Below are 9,449 nucleotides of genomic sequence, written 5' to 3'. Positions count from 1 at the left end.
CCTAGGGAGGTGGCGATACGACCGTGTCACGGGAAGCCCGGCACGTAGTAGGCGCTCAAGAAACGGCCGGTTGACACTAGGAAGCCAGTGTCCCGATTCATGCACGCTCAGTCCCTCCTCCCTCCCACGCTACGTGGCGGAATGCTCAGGCTGCCCACATGGTCTTTAAGGGTGTATACACCTCCGACGACACTCATTTCCACAACAAAGAAGCTCGACTCCGTGGGGCCACCTCCCCTCGGCACAACCGGGAGGCGCAGCGGGCGAGGAGCCTGCCGTCCCCCGGTGCTGCCCAGGGTCCAGCCCCAGGTCGGGAGCTGTCCGCGGTGGGTGCAGCTGAGGGGAAGGTCGGGGGCGGGAGGGCTGGCAAGCGCGCAGGCCCCGCAGGAGCAGGGCGCTCGGTAGACCCGCGGACCGGGGTGGCGCCCAAGGGGCGCACCGCGACGCCGCCTCCAGCCGCGATTTAAAGGGCATCAAGGGGCGGAGGGATCCCTGCCGACCGCTCAGCGTGGATCCCTCCGCCGCGAGGGACGCTCGGCAACGGCTCGGCTCGGCCTCTCGAAATTCGCTTTTTTTGTCCTTCCGCCACGGGAGCACCCGGCGGCGGACTCATTTCTTCCTCGGGTTTCTCCGCCTCCCCCCGCAGAGTCCCGTAAAAGCAACTGAGGCGGCCCGGGAGGCGCAAGCCGGTGTGGTGTCCCTCCGCCCGGCCGAGGGCACTCCTTTTCGTGTCCTTCCACCGTTCCCGGGCGGCGTCCGGGCGGCTCACCGGGGGCGGCGACGCGACTGCGGCGAGGGCAGCGAGGCTCCGGGGCTATGAGGTGAGGACGCCCGGGCACCGGAGGCGGCAGCGTGGCGCCAGGACCCAGGACGCGAGCCCCGAGGCCGGCAGCTGCCTCTGGGACCCCGCGGCCGCGCGAGAGGCGAGGTGAGCCGCGGGGCGTGGGGGGCGCGGGGGCGCGGCGCGGTGGGGGCGGGGGGCTCCGGCCGCGGCTGGGACTCATTTCCTGACAGCGGATGGAGCGGGCGGTGCTGCGGCCCTGCCGCCATCTTGGATTTTACTCTCCATTTTTCTCTGGAATTATTTTTGGTGATTAATTTTTTGGGGGGACGGGGACGTGTCGGGCGGCGCGGGCCCCCCAGCGCAGCGGCCGGGCGAGGGGCCTTGACGCGGCCCAAGGAGGAGCGGGCGGCGCCCGGCGGTGAGCTGGGGTCGGTCCGGCGCGGGCGGCGGCGGCGGTGGGCTGGGGGCGGGCCGCGGCGCGGGGGCCCCCGGCCTGCTCGGGGCCGGGGCCGCGGGCGGGGGCGGGCGGCGGCCGGGGGAGGGGCGCGGCGGCCGGGGCGCGGGGCCTGCAGTGGGCGCCGCCGCCGGAAGGGAGCGGTAGCGGCCGCCGGGCAGCGCCAGGCCGGTCCGCGGCCGCACGAGGGGAGCAGCCCCGCCGCTCGCGATTGGGGGACTCTGTTTTCCCTCTTCTCCAATGGGCAGCCGTGAACGGTCTCGCCCAATCTGCTCCCTCTGCCGCGCTCGACTTTGGGTTGTTTTTGTTTGGGCTCGAGCTTCAGCTCGGCTCCGCTCCGCTCCGGGGCCCGGCCCCCGGGTGACAGCGGTCGCGGCTCGGGCTTCGGGCCGGGGCTCGCCCGCCTGGCCCCTGCGCGCCTCGGCCTGCTCCCCCTCGGGCTGCCGGCGCCTCGGGTCCCGAGGAGACGCGGGGGGTCCTTCAGAGTGCCTGTCGCCCCACCTGGCCCAAGACGATGGGTGTCAGCGTCACTCCCACCGCTGACGGGGGGAGAAGCGTGTTTTCAAGATGACAACTCGACCCGACTTGTTGGAATGGTATAGAAGCACTTTGGACCGGAGAAATTAGCTCGGTGTCTGTATTCGGGTTCACTTGCCCCCGTTCTGAAACTCTTACTTCCCGTCCGTTGAGTGGGGGAACTTTGGGAATACCGAGGGGGTGAAAATGTATTGTTGGAACTTAATTTTTAAGACTTTGCTGAATGAAATTCACTCTGGGGGGAAAAAAGGTGTGTAATAGTGAGCAGAGGAACTGGTTGGTTGTGATTGTGATTTTCGTCAGGAACTTTTTAGACAAACCGTTTGGATATAAAGTATAGTTGAAACCTGGCCTCGTAGGTCTGAAGACAGCCGTGTAAGATCATCAGGAAGCAGTCGCCAGCTGAAACTTTTTTCCTTTAGTCTTTAATAGTGAGAATACGCCCATAACTTATGATGATTAGTAGTAAAAGCATAAATGTTTTGAAAAGGGAGGGGAAAATCATTTTTGCCTGAAGTAACCGCAGACGATTGTACATGCTATTAAAAAGCATCCTTAAAGAGTTACTATAGATACAAGTTTACTTTGTGGTCGAGCGTTTAGCAACCTGAACTATAGGTGTGGTCCTGGCACTGTTCGGACTCTATCTATATTCCAAGACCAAAGTCCATGACCGCTTTTAATCCCAGCATGTTTGGGAGCTCAGGCTCATTTCCCAGTTCTTAATCTCTAAACCTTGTGCATTCTGCTTGCCCTTTGCTGAGCTCTGGGCTCACTGGTTTCCCAGGCCTGGTGGCTTTTGGTCACATCTGCCCAGCATCCTACACCCTCTCCCCGCATGGCCTTCACAAAGGCGCGGGGGTGGGGGGGGGTATGATGCTGAAGCCTTTCACACAGAGTGGGGGGGAGGCTCGCCCATTCTGGGAAGGCACACTTCCTCTGTGTTCCCAGAGCAGTTGTTACATTGTGTCGTGTGGTGGTTGGTTATTTGCCTGCCCATCCTCTCAGCTTGCTTCTGTGCTTGAGTTATTTATGTCCTCCACCCAGGGGCAGGTACGGAGAAGGTGTTCAGTAGACACTCAATGATAGTGTTAAATGTATTAATCTCCAAATTATCAAGTTTAATAGTTTATATTTAGTTTTTCAAAATATGTCCATTCTAATGTTATCAAACATATTGTTGTCATTAGCAAAACAACTTAGTTTGAGAGTGAAATGAATATCATGGATATCTATGCTTTGAGAAGAGAGTAGAACAGGGCTGTTGTTAACCCTTAAACTTTGAACTCGAACTCTCTTTCAAAGTTATTTCCAGGTGCTGTCTGGCCTACATTTTCATTTGTCTTCTCGAATACACTGAACTAATTGCTTATGCTTCGAACTCTCCATAGTTGAACCAATACCATGGGCAGTATGGGGGAGGTGGAGGTAGCTTGGGGAGCACACCAGAATCTGCATGTGAAGGAAGTGGTAGCAGGTGGTTTGTGTGTCTTTGAGCGCAGCATCTTGGGGGTGTGGGATGTTGGTGTGTAAATTTTGTCTTGGGTCACATGAATCTGGCATTGAGCCTGATTTTTCTTCACATGAGTGTTAGTTTGTTATAGGACAGTTGTTTCGCAGAAACCTTTTTCATGTGTGTGCGGCATGTGAAGAGCTCCCTGTCCACGGGAGTGCCCTGCTCCTGGCTCATGAGAGCAAATCCTTTCATATTAATCACACAGATTCCATTATTTTATACTCCTGTTTACTGTATATGAGCTTTACTTTCTCTCCACTCGCAAAATCCTTCTCCGTGGGCAAGTGGCAAGACTCCGTCATCCCTAGAACACTCTTAGTTATCGAGTCTTCCACAGTGTTCAAGACAAGGACCATGTGTCTGTGTCCCCCAGTGACACTGTTGGTCATAGAGACACACTAAGTAAATACAGGGAGGGAGCAGAGCAGGTTAGTTGCATCCCTGATACAACTGTATGCAAAAGAAAGAAATTTTGCACATGAAGCATAACTTCATTTTTCAGTCTAATTTTTAGTTTTTGTTTGAGGGGGGTGGGAACTTATTTTACTGACGTTTTGTGTTTTGGCGTAGGAAAAGGTTTTAATTGTTACAAGAAGCACAAAATCAGATTTTTACACGATAAAACTGGCCAAAGCACTTTAAATTGCAAGCACTAGGGAGTTTTAAGCATTAGAACACAGTGATTTGAAGAGTAATTTCTTGGTTAGACTGCCAACTTTGAAATCTTAAAAATACACTTTCTATTTGAACCTTTTAAGTTTGAGAAGCAAATTAAACCATGCAGTTTCAAGGACCGTGTTCCACTGGATGAGCTGGACAAGGAAGGAGGAGCCCTGGCGAGAGAGGGCATACCCTAGGGCTTTGTCTAAAGGCTTGGAGGGAAGTTTGACAGTTTTCTTTAAAGTTTTTTTTACCAACTTTATACCCACCCCCCAAAAAAAGAAAACTTATACAAATATGTTTTTTCTCTAGTTCTCACTGTAATCCCTTTTATTCCTCATAATTGAGTGTTTTCTAGAAGTGAGAGGGAGGGTCAGGCCTGATCAGTATCTAACCCTGTATTTATTAACATGATCAGAGTTGCTTTTTGTCCTAGTCAAAGTAAAGAAAGCACTTTTCCCTTACAAACATGTTGTATCGAATAGATACAATTTTAGTCATGCGCATCTCATTGTACATGCATTACAGGATTTCACTGTTTCAAAGGCATGCTATAGAGAGAATCTATCTGCACAGGAAAGACACATCACCTTATTTTCGTAAAGCCACAGTGAAGTTTAACGTTAGCTTTTTAAAAACTTCCTTTTGATCCCCATATTGCTCGGTGGCAGGAAGTTATAGTAGTTATAGAGTAGATTTGTTACCTTTATACAGTTATGATGGAACCGGGAACTATTTGCGTTAACTCTAAAATATTCTCACAAAAGGAAAAAATGTCACTGATTTCCATGGTCATTGATGCTCTAAGTTATGTTTTACTTCACCTTCACAATTTTCCTTTCACCGTGCTAAAGGATTCCTGGAACCGTGGGGCCAGTGTGGTCACTCACTGCCCTGGCTCCTGCCTCTGCCAGCCGGAACTGGGGCTGGCTTCCGTCTGTGTGAGAGACTCAAACACCACAGTCTTCCGGGGTTGTACGTAATTATGACAACTGTATATACATATTCTGGAACTAGACAAAGGACCATTGGAGTAAGAATCAATACCTGTGTTCCAGTTTGTTTTGTCAGTATTTATATAAGACACCGACAGGGCCAAGCCTCAGTTTCCTGGATTATAAAATAAATAAACATTAATCTCTGTGATCACGTCCAATTCTAAATTATAGTTTATCTTTTACACTGAATTGTCACCCTGTTTTCTAAGAGCTATTTTAATCATATTTGACACCTAATTGGTGTATGTAATTCATCTGTATAGTCCATGTAGTTTTTCCTCACTTTATTGAAATGTTATTACATCGATGGGATAGCCTATGACCAGTGGGGTTTTAGAATTGAGAGACTCGAATCTCAAAAGCTCGGTTCTTAACGTCTGTATTGTTCCTACTTGTCGGTTGCTCCTCTGTAAGGTGTCTTTATTTTCTGTATTCTAACAGCTCATTAAAGACTGAAGTAAATGGGCCTGGGGAGCATCGCCCACAGATTTTCCTGTGCATGTTTAGGGGTAGTGCACGTGTGGCTCAAATATTGCAGTAAACTCCAGACTGCAGTTTAAACATTAGGGTTTTGACCCAGCCACACCACTTAATAGCAATTTGATTTCAGGAAAGCAACTTCGTTTCTGAGCTTTAGGCATCTCACGTGTAGTGATGACACCTGTCTCACACCTGCATCATAGGGCTGCCACGCTAGTGAACCCTGGGCCCTGTGTGTTAGCGTGACCCAAACGCTGTGCTCTAGTTGCCCATCTTGATAGGAACACCTGGTCAGCAGGCTCCTGGCGGCAGTCTCAAGTCTGAGGTGGAAGATCTCTTCAGTGAAGGGTCATTCTGCTCCATATTCTGCACCCTTCTGTCCTGTTCTTCGGGTGCGTGGTTCTCACATGCTCCTGTTGGCTTTACAAAGCCCCCCATTACCTTGGCCCTGCCTGATTGTCCTGAACGCTGAAGCTCTCGTGCGCCCTCTAGTGTTTCCTGGATGCTACCGGTATTCCAGCACCACGAACAGTGCCCGTGGCTCCCCGTAGGTTCTTGATAAATGTTGGATTGAGTGGATTCTACATCTGAGGAATGAGTCATTTTGTCTGTCCAATTTGTATGCAAGATTGAAGTGTTTGATACAGTTTAATGCTCTCTGAGGAGTGTTTTTATTTTCAAGGAAATGCTTATTTTGTGATGTGGGAGGACATATTTTTAGCAAGTAAACCAACCTACACTTAGGAAGGTGAAGCTCCTCAACGGCGGAGTAAGGGGGGGGGTGCTGATCCTTTAGCCAGTGAGCCTGTGGAGTCAGGCTGCAGGGGCCATGTGGAGACCCTTTCCTCCCTTCTCCTTACAAAAGAACCAAAAGCAGACCTATTCAGACAAAGCCAGTTGCCTCAGAAACTGCTGGATGTAAGTAGATACCAGGAGCGTTTTGACCAGAAAGTGAATGTTCCTATATTTATACTTTTGATTTATCTTCCCTGATCATCCAGTCTGAAGTCTGTTCCCCCATTATTCTCTATCATCCTGTTTGTTTCCTTCATAGCTCTTACCAGAGTTTATAGTTTCATGCTTACTAGATTGTCTGTCTGTCTTCCCACACTGTGCTCCGAGCTCCATGAACTCAGAAACCATGTCTCATTTTGTTCTAGGGTCTTACTCTTCAAGTATGAGGCAAAGGACAGTAGGTCCTGACTTAACATCAACCGTAGGTTCTGCGACTTTAAGCGAAATGTCATAATGAAACTAATTATAGGCTAACACATCTCATCAATGTTACAATGGAACTGTTTTATTCAAGAACCTGCTATATTTAAAAATTTGAAGCAGGATCATATTTTCTTACATGGTGTCAAGAGTGTACAGTTCCTCAATCCCAGCCTTGGCTTAATTTTTTTCTAATTTTCTAACTTGCTCTCTTTCGTAAAATGGGGGTGATAATAGCAGTATCTTCATGTTATTGTATGACTAAATATATGTTAATGAACATATGTAATCTGTCGTGTATGTTAGAGAACTGCATTGGGGGCAAATGACATGATACACACAGAGTTGGCAGCACGGATCTTGGATCGTAGTCAGAGCAGTAGTGTGAAATAGTGCCCAGGAAACGCGTGCCGAGAGCTTTTCTCCCTCATCCCAAGACTGCCAGCCCAGCAGTGCGGGATGCTGGTGCGGCAGCGGGTCCTTCGCGCACATCTTGAGCAGACATTTGTTTAATTGTGTGTCGGACACTGCTAGGCGCCTAACAGCACATCCCCAAACGCCAGGCGCCGATGCCGCTTTACCACACCTGTTTCCTCCAGTGTGTCTCTCTCGCTCGTTTTATTTCCTTTTCTCTTCCCTCCCATTTTTCCTTTTATTTTACTGCCTGTAAAGCTCAGAATTTTTTTGTTTGTTTGTTTCATATATTGATAGCACATTATCTTGTCAGAAGAAGTGAGTTACTTTGGGCAGGTAATTTATCTCTCTAAATCTGTTTCTTTTACTTTTAAGGCTCTTTGCTCTGAAATCCTGTGATTCTTTGAGTTGAAATAATGTCGGAAGGCTCGGTGAACTATAAAGTTCCTGTTATTAACGTTACTCTCTTCACCGTCCCTTCACTCCTGAGTCCTGGCGTCTGCGACAGCCTCACCTGGGTAGTGTACCCCCTTCACACTTCACACATCCAGACTTCCTCATCTTTCCTGCAGACATGTTCCTCCGTAGTTCCTAGCGCAGCTAATGGTAGTCTCACAGTTACCCCAACTAAAACTTTCGCCCTGACTAGACATTCCTGACTCGTTCTGAATTCCTTTCTGTCCCTCACCACCTGGATCTTACTCGTTACCCAGTCTTGCCAAGCTTATAGTCGAAACACCAGAGCTTTGCTCTTTTCCCGTTCATGGCTCCTGTTGCATTTAATTTTCTAACCAGATCTTTCTGCCTCCAGCCACATGTTTGTCCACCGGTGGAGTCCTTTCTAGAGTACAAGTGAGCACATTGTCTAGCCTTTCATCTGTGTAACGACAACAAAAGTACCTGCTTTACAGGGTGTGAGAATTAAATGATAAAACGAATATGGGAAGCACTAAATGAGTGGAGATATTTTTAAAAATGGGTTTTTGGGAAATGTTACTAGATACATAACGAGCAAAACTCCAGCGTAACAAAATCTGTACTCCCGCTGTTGGCACGCGAGTTGTAGTTTGGTGTGATTTTTATCTATATTGTCCCAAGTTACATTCCTTCTCTTTAGGTCTGTATCAGGTCTGTATCATCAATTAGCACCCAATTCTTTAACATTCTCTTGAAAACTTGTACCTTTTTTAATGGATGAGATGATGTGTTGTTTTTCCCTGTTGGGAGTTATGGTAGGATGAGGAGCAGAGGAGAAGTTTCTCCTTCATTAAGATTTTGTGAATATTGCAGCAACGTGTCTGGCCTTCTTTGTTTCTGCCTTAGTTACTTGAAAAGAGGAGACAGTTGGAGACCTTTATTTTATTAGCAATTTCTCCTCCTTTTATCCTTGTGCCAAACCGCGGAGGTGGGCCTTGTTTGCATTTCACCGATGAGGCATTAACAAGGTTAAATGACTTGTCCAGGGTCACACCACTGGGGTGTGATGGCAGGAGCCAGGGTGGGACGCAGGCGCTTGGACTCCGTCCAGAGCTGCATCCTGACCTGGCGCGCGCTGCCTCCTGCTAACTCCACCACCTGGCCGACTTAGTCTTGGCCTTTAAGTCTCAGCCCAAGAATTGCCTTTTGTAAGTTTTTCTTCACCCCTCGTCTTCCCCCAATAAAAATTGATTATTCTTTGTTCTGCTTACCTCAGAGCTTCTGAAAATTGTGGGCTGTACTTACAGACCTTTGACACTAGGTGGCATCTGTTTATAGTAAAGTAAAATGCTATTTGGGTCTCAGAGAAAACAGTAACAAAGGAAGCATCCTTGATTTTATTCATAGGCACTACTAGGTAAGTAGGTGGGTCAGATCCGGAGAGATGGGTAAGCAGGTTTGTTTGTCTGTTTGTTTGTTGTGGAATTTCCCTCAACAACTACATCAGCTAAAACCTTTAATTTTGAAATACCTACTGAGACCATCGGAGACAGGACTCTTCCTTATATAAAATCCTTTGTTGTGATATGTGGCAGACGTGAGTAAATAAGGAATTGTGAATCAATGTTTTCTATATTGAGGCAGTTAGGAGTTTATTACATGTCCAGCTGTAGGTTAGTGGCCAAATAAATAAGTGTAAGTGTCTGATCGTAGACTTACCAGTAGTGGCTATTTTGCTGTTTAAAATGTTCTGGTAAATGAAAAATTCTAGTAGTTTTAGTTTTCATTTTTACTATAAATCTTTGTTTAAATATAAAAACGTTTAATCAGTACTTCTAAGGAAGGTCTTGGTTAACTGGGCTTAAAGCACAGTGCACGAGTAATGACGTGTGTGATTGCGACACCAGCTTTATGTTCAGAATCCATGCAGCTCTCCTCGATAGCTGCATTTCATGCCTGCAGTCGAAGAGTGGA

The 9,449-nt window shown here is 48.3% G+C and overlaps 1 protein-coding gene across 4 annotated transcripts in view; it reads left to right on the top strand.

Moving 5' to 3' along the window:
• Window positions 1–526: 526 nt before the first annotated feature.
• The window catches only part of KMT5B (lysine methyltransferase 5B), a 50,525-nt gene continuing 41,602 nt past the window's right edge, over window positions 527–9,449 (top strand). Inside the window, exon 1 of one of the 4 annotated variants that reach the window (XM_016131807.2) lies at window positions 527–928. The gene's annotated coding sequence lies outside the window, so the exon portion shown is untranslated. Of the gene's footprint in view, window positions 929–1,033; window positions 1,203–1,403; window positions 1,835–9,449 lie in introns of those variants that run through there. The other 3 variants (XM_016131837.2, XM_016131817.2, XM_016131825.2) reach the window with 3 other exon arrangements.

This window comes from Rousettus aegyptiacus, unplaced genomic scaffold (genome assembly GCF_014176215.1).
Source record: "Rousettus aegyptiacus isolate mRouAeg1 unplaced genomic scaffold, mRouAeg1.p scaffold_m13_p_5, whole genome shotgun sequence".
NCBI classification, from domain to species: Eukaryota; Metazoa; Chordata; class Mammalia; order Chiroptera; family Pteropodidae; genus Rousettus; species Rousettus aegyptiacus.
This window is presented reverse-complemented; position numbering and strand designations above follow the sequence as displayed.